Below are 9,902 nucleotides of genomic sequence, written 5' to 3'. Positions count from 1 at the left end.
CAATCTATGGTTCCAAACACTACATTTAATCCAAGACACCGCTGAGTGGCGAAAAGAGAGATTACAGAATTTCACGTCCAGTTAGCAAAACATTTATACAGGGATATTCTGTGCCAGAAACCAGAAAGTGAACACCAAGTAATTGGAGAATGGCTGAAGAAACCATAGTCTATGAACTTACAGGAACTTGGCTCACCAAAACTCCCTTATTGAAATAGCAGAGACTGCTTGTCACTATAATAAATTAAATATCAAGCAACTGAAGCAAAATGCAAACACTGCCTGTTGTATTAAAAGCTAAACCTTTGAATTTAGGGAAGGAAAGAATGTCCACAAGGAAACTAAAGATATTTGGGAGAAAGATACCTGAGATAAAGTTATAATAAACTTTACTCTGATACATCTTTTTTTTTTTTTTTTTTTGAGTTAACATGTTTATTTTCATAGTGGTATATATAGTCTCACACAAAGGGGAGTCTTTTTAAAAGAAAGGAATTTTGGGGTCTTTTTAAAAATTAATTTTATAATTATAATTTTTTGACATAATATATGCATGGGTAATTTTTTTTTTTTACATTATCCCTTGTACTCACTTCTTTTCTGAATTTTCCCCTTCCTCCCTCTACTCCCTCCCCTAGATGACAGGCAATCCCATATATGTTAAATGTTTTGCAGTATAACCTAGATACAATATATGTGTGCAGAACCGAATTTCTTATTGCACAGGAAGAATTGGATTCTGAAGGTATAAGTAACCTGGGTAGAAAGACAATAGTGCAAAAAGTTTACACTCAATTTCCAGTGTTTCTTCTCTGGGTGTAGCTGATTCTGTCCATCATTGATCAACTGGAACTGAATTAGATTTGCTCTATCCACTTCAATCAGAATATATCTTCATATATTAACGTTGTTGAAGTGTATAATGATCTCCTGGTTCTGCTCATTTCACTCAGCATCAGTTGATGTAAGTCTCTCCAAGCCTCTCTGTATTCATCCTGTTGGTCATTTCTTACAGAGCAATAATATTCCATAACCTTCATACACCATAATTTACCCACCCATTCTCCAATTGATGGACATCCATTCATTTTCCAGTTTCTAGACACTACGAAAAGAGCTGCCACAAACATTTTGGCACATACAGGTCCCTTTCCCTTCTTTAATATTTCTTTGGGATATAAGTCCAGGAGTAGCACTGCTGGATCAAAGGGTTTGCACAGTTTGATAACTTTTTGGGCATAGTTCCAGATTGCTTTCCAGAATGTCTGGATTCTTTCACAACTCCACCAACAATACATCAGTGTCCCAGTTTTCCCACATCCCCTCCAACATTCATTATTTTTTCCTGTCATCTTAGCCAATCTTACAAGTGTGTAATGGTATCTCAGAGTTGTCTTAATTTGCATTTCTCTGATTAATAGTGATTTGGAACACTCTTTCATATGAGTGGAAATAGTTTCAATTTCCTCATCTGAAAATTGTCTGTTCATATCCTTTGACCATTTACCTGATGCGTATCTCAACTATTTACATCTCTGTGTAAGTAACCAAGATCTGGGGCTTGAGGGGGTTAATCACTTACATCATAGCAGAATTTTGTTAGGCTGTGGGAATTTTAAGGGAGTGTACTTTGTATCAAACCTATGAGTATTTGAGGTATATATATATATTTTTATCTCTGATCAATAAACTTCCAAGGGTCCATAATCAGGACTTTTCCTCCTGGGCCCGGTATGTCACATCCTTCATCTCACTACAGGAGCTGAACTCTAATAGTGACATTGAACTAGGGACAGAACATGGACAGAGCTTTTGTGGAAGGGTGCCCATTTAGACACATGGGTAGAATTCAGGTAAATTGGGAATTAAATAACAAAAATAATTTCTAATTAGAAATAGTTTATCAGAGCAGCTAGGTGGATAGAGCACCAGGCCTGAAGTCTGGAGGACCTGAGTTCAAATCTGACCTCAGACACTTAACACTTCCTGGCTGTGTGACCCTGGGCAAGTCACTTAACCCCAAGTGCATTAGCAAAAAAAAAAAAAAAAAAAAAAAAAAAAAAAGTTTATCATAGGCTGACACAGAGGAGAGATATCAGATATCATATAAGAATATATAATTAGATAAAATTTATAAGACTGGTTATTGTCCAGCTGATATCAATATAGTATATATTAAATTTGGAATAAGGCAAAATCAATCAGATAACAGGGGCCTGAGAATAGTATCTGAAAGAATTAATTAAAAGGAAAAGGACTGGGAGATCTTCCAATTTTTATATTCTCTATTTTGGTGTATTTCTCCAATCCTCAGACACTTTTATGTCCTGGCTAGCTCCTTCTGAAGGGCTCAGAATCAGCGAGAGTCAAGAAAACCAAAAGTACTTGCCCCACATTTGGAGCCAAAATGTAATGTTCTGTTGTCTCTAAATTGTGATCCTTCACTGGGAAGAGGTTTTCTTGGAGAGTTTCTGGGGAGGCAGCCTTAGTTTTAGTTCCAGTACCAGTAATCCCCAAAATGCAGCCAGGATTTAAAGTCCTTTACTTTCTCTTTACAAATCATCTCTTCAGCTCCCTCTGAATCCAAAGCCTCCAGCCAGCAGGAAGGTAGATGTGGGAATGAATCAGACTCTGCCTCCGAGAGTGTGGGATTGTGGGTTTCCCAAAATTCAATCCTAGATGAGAATCTCCCAGAAGTCCATGAGCAGGCTTTTCTGTTAGACTTCTGAATCTGCTAGACTTGCAAATCCACAGGAAGTCTTCTCTTTGACCCAATCCAGACTCCTTCCAGACTGACTTCTTCCAGACTGAGTCTTGGCTCCTTTTATCCTCCCAGAAAATGGGCTTGTGGGAACTCCTTCAGGGGCCAATGGCCTAACTCCTCTAAAGGTGTAAACTCCTTTTAAAGGTGTGAACTCTGAACTAGACAATTGTTAAGTATCAGACAACTGACTTAACACCTAGTAAAATCCTAACAAGAAACAGTTCCCTTAAATCCTTAAAGTAAATTCTTTCATTAGTACTTTGGAGGAAGACAGGAGGGCAGAGACTGTGGAGTATAAATGCTGGAAGAGGGGGAGGAATTAGCACCTTCTCCCCTCCCCCAGGCTTCCTATTCGAATATCTCTCTTAGACACAGAACTGAAGAAAAGTCAAATTCTTACACCTAGGGAACTAGTTCAGGAAACACTTTAAAAGAGCTACAAGATAGAGAAAGAGATATTCCTTTGAAATACAAATAGTTTTCCTATCTCCTGATCAAAACAATCCACTTTAAATTAAAAGACCCTAGGCACTTTTTTATCAGTAAAGGAAGACAATTTAAAACTCCATTGCAACAACCTGCCTTTAAAACATACTAATGCTAATTTAAGGGGGCATTAGCTGTGGGAAAATCAAAATACCTTACTCCACCTTTCAAAGGACTACTTAAAAATCAGAAAAACTTAACATGAAATATATTTTCTTCCCATTAAGAAACTCACTCTAGTCCACTTTCTTTTGATATACTAAGTCTTATTTTAGGATGCAGTTTACAAGCATTGCCAAGTTGGTTATTTTGAATTTTTAAGAAATTATGTATTCTTTGCTATATCATTTCTCATCATGGTAATTTTTCTTAAATACATAGGGGGAGAAAAATAGCACAGTATTATTAATATCTTACAAAAATAGGAAAAACACAAAAATAAAAATTTTAAAATATGTATATAAAAAAATTTGTGTTGGTGAAGGGTTTTGGGAGTACAGGAAAGGAGGTATTTTGGATGCAATCTATTACTAATTTTAGGCCAATTCTAAAATGGAAACTGGAGGGGATAATTTGATTACTCTAAATGATTATCAGGAATTAGTGAGGGATATTAATCGAATATAACTATATTTGCAATTGGGAACACATGAATTGAGAAAATTATTTCAAATTTTGCAAAGATATCCTAATCCGAATTCTTTTTTCTTCGTGTTTTAAATTAATTTTATAATTATACATTTTTTGACAGTATATATGCATGAGTAATTTTTTATAACATTATCCCTTGTATTCATTTTCCCAGATTTTCCCCTTCCTCCCTCTACACCCTTCCCTAGATGACAGGCAACCTCATACATTTTGCATGTATTACAGTATAACCTAGATATAATATATGTGTGTAAAATCAATTTTCTTGTTGCACATTAAGTATTGGATTCTGAAGGTATAAGTAACATGGGTAGATAGACAGTAGTGCTAATATTTTACATTCAATTCCCAGTGTTCCTTCTCTGGGTGTAGTTGTTTCTGTCCATCATTGATCAGCTAGAAGTGAGTTGGATCTTCTTTATGTTGAAGATATCCACTTCCATCAGAATACATCTTCATACAGTATTGTTGTTGAAGTGTATAGTGATCTTCTGATTCTGCTTATTTCACTCAGCATCATCAGTTGATATAAGTCTCTCCAAACCTTTCTGAATTCATCCTGCTGGTCATTTCTTACAGAACAATAATATTCCATAACCTTCATATACCATAATTTACCCAACCATTCTCCAATTGATGGACATCCATTTTCATCTTCCAGTTTCTAGCCATTAAGAAAAGAGCTGCTACAAACATTTTGGCACACAGAGGTCCCTTTCCCTTCTTTAGTATTTCTTTGGGATATAAGCCCAGTAGTAGCACTGCTGGATCAAAGGGTATGCACAGTTTGATAACTTTTTGGGCTTAGCTCCAGATTGCTCTCCAGAATGGTTGGATTCTTTCACAACTCCACCAACACTGCATCAGTGTCCCATTTTTCCCACATCCCCTCCAACATTCATCATTATTTGTTCCTGTCATCTTAGCCAATCTGGCAGGAGTGTAGTGATATCTCAGAGTTTGCTTAATTTGCATTTTTCTGATCAGTAGTGATTTGAAACACTCTTTCATATGAGTGGATATAGTTTCAATTTCATTATCTGAGAATTGTCTGTTCATATCCTTTGACCATTTATCAACTGGAGAATGGTTTGATTTCTTATAAATTAGGATCAATTCTCTATATATTTTGGAAATGAGACCTTTATCAGAACCTTTAGCTATAAAAATATTTTCCGAATTTGTTACTTCCCTTCTAATCTTCTTTGAATTAGTTTTGTTTGTACAGAAACTTTTTAGTTTGATGTAATCAAAATCTTCTATTTTGTGATCAATAATGATCTCTAGTTCTCCTCTGGTCATAAATTCCTTCCTCCTCCACAGGTCTGAGAGGTAGACTATCCTATGTTCCTCTAATCTATTTATGCTAATCCAAATTCTAAAAGAAATCTTATCAAGAAATTTGGGTTCAGTTGCAAGCAGTGGGAGGAGCAATAAATTCTTGTTACTTGGACAACATGGGTGTATTTGGCTAACCAGTCTCAAAAGGACTTTTCTGTTTGCCTTCACATGGTGGTGATATTGTTTCAAAGAGCTTTAATGATTGGCAAGTTCTATTGAATAGGTACTAAGATCCCACTGACAATATTTTTTAGCTAATAATTTTACAATTTTTGACTAAACATTAATGGATATTTCCATAACTGACTAACAAAAGTTAGTCTCATAGAAGGTGTATTCCATCTAACTGGACTGTAAAATGAATGTGGCTTAAATCCCCTGGAAGACGTTTAAGAGGCAAGGCTTGAAAAAAGCCCTAAGCAAGACCAAACCTTTTTTGTTTATCTAAAAAACCCCTAGTCTCTTTTTCGGTAAAAACCCTCCTTAGCATAAAAATAACAATGGAAATAGCAATGGAAACTTCATTCAAGATCTTTGTTCCCCTACTCTTGTCTTTGAACACTATTACTAGTTTTTTAATACTTCACTAGAAAATACACAGCAGGAGTTATATGCAATTATTACCACACTGTATATAATTTATTTGAGATATAATGATAAAAGTGGTTTAAAGGAACTTTAATCAAAACCCCTTATAAGAATATACCAATTGTAATCTATCTGCATTAAATTTAGGAAAATAGAAAAATAGTTCATAGCTAACTTAAAAACTGTCAAAAAAAAAAAAAAAATCAGCCTGCTTTTGAGTAATCTAAAATCAGACTTCACAGGGTCCAGACAGAAAAAAAAATATGCCTTAACTTTCCTGGCTCACTAAAGAAAAATGATTTGTATAAAATTGGAAAATATTCAAAATGGATATTCAGTTTGTCCAGAATATTTGATTGATATTAAGGAAATTTACTGAATTAAAGTCATATAAATTTCTAAAAGGTTTTAGCTCCACAAAAAATATATATATGCATATATGTGTGTGTGTACAGGTGTGTATCTACATACATATATTGCTTTACCTTTTCTCTTAAAAAAAAAAAGGAACATTATTATTATTTTTAAAAATATTCTGTTTTGTTCTTAAAACAATATTATTGTTTTTGATAGCTTTTTATTATCAAAATACATGCAAAGATAGCTTTCAACATTCACCCTTGCAAATCTTGTGTTCTAAATTTCCCCCCTCCCTTTCCTCCACTCCCCTCTCCTAGATAGCATGTAATCCAATATAGTTTAAACATGTGCAGTTCTTCTAAACATATGTCTACATCATGGATAAAAACTCAATAAGAATACAATACTGTCAGTTGGGAAAAACTTTCCTGACATATTTGCTACAGTGCTGTGCCAAGTCAGCAGAATGTGTCAAGACTGCACAGCTCATGACTTCTTTTCTTTTTTTTTTTTAATTAATTTTTATAATTATAACATTTTCTTTGACAGTACATATGCATAGGTAATTTTTTTTTTTACAACATTATCCCTTGTACTCCCTTCTGTTCCTAGTTTTTTCCCTCATTCCCTCCACCCCCTCCCCTAGATGGCAGGCATTCCCATATATATTAAATATCTTATAGTATATCCTAAGTACAATATATAGATGCAGAACCGACTTTTGTTGTTGTTGTTGTTGCAAAGGAAGTATTGTATTTGCAAGGTAAAAATAATCTGGGAAGAGAAACAAAACAAAACAAAACAAAACAAAAAAAAACAATGCTCTCAGTTTACACTCGTTTCCCAGTGTTCCTTTTCTGGGTATAGCTGATTCTGTCCATCATTGATCAATTGGAATTGGATTAGCTCTTCTCTATGTTGAAGATATCCACTTGCATCAGAATACATCCTCATACAGTAGCATTGTTGAAGTGTATAATGATCTCCTGGTTCTACTCGTTTCACTCAGCATCAGTTGATATAAGTCTCTCCAAGCCTCTCTGTATTCCTCCTGTTGGTCATTTCTTACAGAACAATAATATTCCATAACCTTCATATACCATAATTTACCCAATCATTCTCCAATTGATGGACATCCATTCATCTCCCAGTTTCTAAAGACACTATAAAAAGGGCTGCCACAAACATTTTGGTGCATACAGGTCCCTTTCCCTTCTTTAGTATTTCCTTGGGATATAAGCCCAGTAGTAGCACTGCTGGGTCAAAGGGTATGCACATTTTGATAACTTTTTGGGCATAATTCCAGATTGCTCTCCAGAATGGTTGTATTCTTTCACAACTCCACCAACAATGCATCAGTGTCCCAGTTTTCCCACAGCCCCTCCAACATTCATCATTATTTGTTCCTGTCATCTTAGCCAATCTGACAGGTGTGTAATGATATCTCAGAGTTGTCTTAATTTGCATTTCTCTGATCAATAGTGATTTGGAACACTCTTTCATATGAGTGGAAATAGTTTTAATTTCATCATCTGAAAATTGTCTGTTCATATCCTTTGACCATTTATCAATTGGAGAATGGCTTGATTTCTTATGAATTAAAGTCAATTCTCTGTATATTTTGGAGATGAGGCCTTTATCAGAACCTTTAACTGTAAAAATGTTTTCCCAATTTGTTATTTCCCTTCTAAGCTTGTTTGCATTAGTTTTGTTTGTGCAGAAACTTTTTAATTTGGTGTAATCAAAATTTTCTATTTTGTGATCAATAATGGTCTCTAGTTCTCCCTTGGACACAAACTCCTTCCTCCTCCACAAATCCGAGAGGTAAACCATCCCATGTTCCTCCAATTTATTTATGATTTCGTTTTTTATGCCTAAATCTTGGACCCATTTTGATCTTATCTTAGTATGTGGTGTTAAATGTGGGTCCATGCCTAGTTTTTGCCATACTAATTTCCAGTTTTCCTAGCCGTTTTTGTCAAATAATTAATTCTTATCCCAAAAGTTGGGATCTTTGGGTTTATCAAACACTAGATTGCTATTTTTATTCACTATCTTGCCCTGTGAATCTAACCTATGCCACTGATCAACTAGTTTATTTCTTAGCCAATACCAAATGGTTTTGGTGACTGTTGCTTTATAATACAGTTCTAGATCAGGTACAGCTAGACCACCTTCATTTAATTTTTTTTTTCATTACTTCCCTTGAAATTCTCGACCTTTTGTTCTTCCATATGAATTCTGTTGTTATTTTTTCTAGGTCATTAAAATAGTTTCTTGGGAGTCTGATTGGTATAGCACTAAATAAATAGATCAGTTTAGGGAGTATTGTCATCTTAATTATATTTGCCTGGCCTATCCAAGAACATTGAATGTCTTTCCAATTATTTAAATCTGACTTTATTTTTGTGGCAAGTGTTTTGTAATTTTGCTCATATAATTCCTGACTCTCCTTTGGTAGATATATTCCCAAATATTTTATACTATCGACCGTTATTTTGAATGGAATTTCTCTTTGTATCTCTTGCTATTGGATTGTGTTGGTAATATATAAAAATGCTGAGCATTTATGTGGATTTATTTTGTATCCTGCAACTTTGCTAAAACTCTGAATTATTTCTAATAGCTTTTTAGCAGAGTCTTTGGGGTTCTCTAAGTATACCATCATGTCATCTGCAAAGAGTGATAATTTGATTTCCTCTTTTCCTACTCTAATTCCTTGAATCTCTTTCTCGGCTCTTATTGCTGAGGCTAGAGTTTCTAGTACTATATTGAATAGTAATGGTGATAGTGGGCAACCTTGTTTCACTCCTGATCTTACTGGGAAAGGTTCTAGTTTATCGCCATTACATATTATGCTTACTGACGGTCGTAAATATATGCTCCTGATTATTCTAAGGAATAGTACATTTATTCCTATACTCTTAAGCGTTTTTAGTAGGAATGGATGTTGGATTTTATCAAATGCTTTTTCTGCATCTATTGCGATGATCATATGGTTTTTATTAATTTGATTATTAATATGGTCAATTATACTAATAGTTTTCCTAATATTAAACCAGCCCTGCATTCCTGGTATAAATCCCACTTGGTCATAGTGTATTATCCTGAGGATGATTTTCTGAAGTCTTTTTGCTAATATCTTATTTAAGATTTTAGCTTCAATGTTCTTTAAGGAAATTGGTCTAGAGTTTTCTTTCTCAGTTTTCGATCTACCTGGTTGAGGTATCAGTACCATGTCTGTGTCATAAAAGGAATTTGGTAGGACTCCTTCAATCCCTATTTTTTCAAATAGTTTATATAGCATTAGAGTTAGTTGTTCTTTAAATGTTTGGTAGAATTCACATGTAAATCCATCTGGTCCTGGGGACTTTTTCTTAGGAAGTTGGTTAATAGCTTGTTATATTTCTTTTTCTGAGATGGGACTATTTAGGCTACTTACTTCTTCCTCTGTTAATATGGGCTAGCTATATTTCTGAAGGTATTCTTCCATTTCATTTAAGTTATCAAATTGATTGGCATAAAGTTGAGCAAAGTAGCTCCTAACTATTGTTCTAATTTCCTCTTCATTAGTGGTGAGTTCTCCCTTTTCATTTACAAGACTAACAATTTGCTTTTTCTCTTTCCTTTTTTTAATCAGGTTTACTAAGGGTTTGTCTATTTTGTTGATTTTTTCACAGAACCAACTCTTAATTTTATTAATTAATTCAAT

Source organism: Sminthopsis crassicaudata, chromosome 3 (assembly GCF_048593235.1).
Source record: "Sminthopsis crassicaudata isolate SCR6 chromosome 3, ASM4859323v1, whole genome shotgun sequence".
NCBI classification, from domain to species: Eukaryota; Metazoa; Chordata; class Mammalia; order Dasyuromorphia; family Dasyuridae; genus Sminthopsis; species Sminthopsis crassicaudata.
This window is presented reverse-complemented; position numbering follows the sequence as displayed.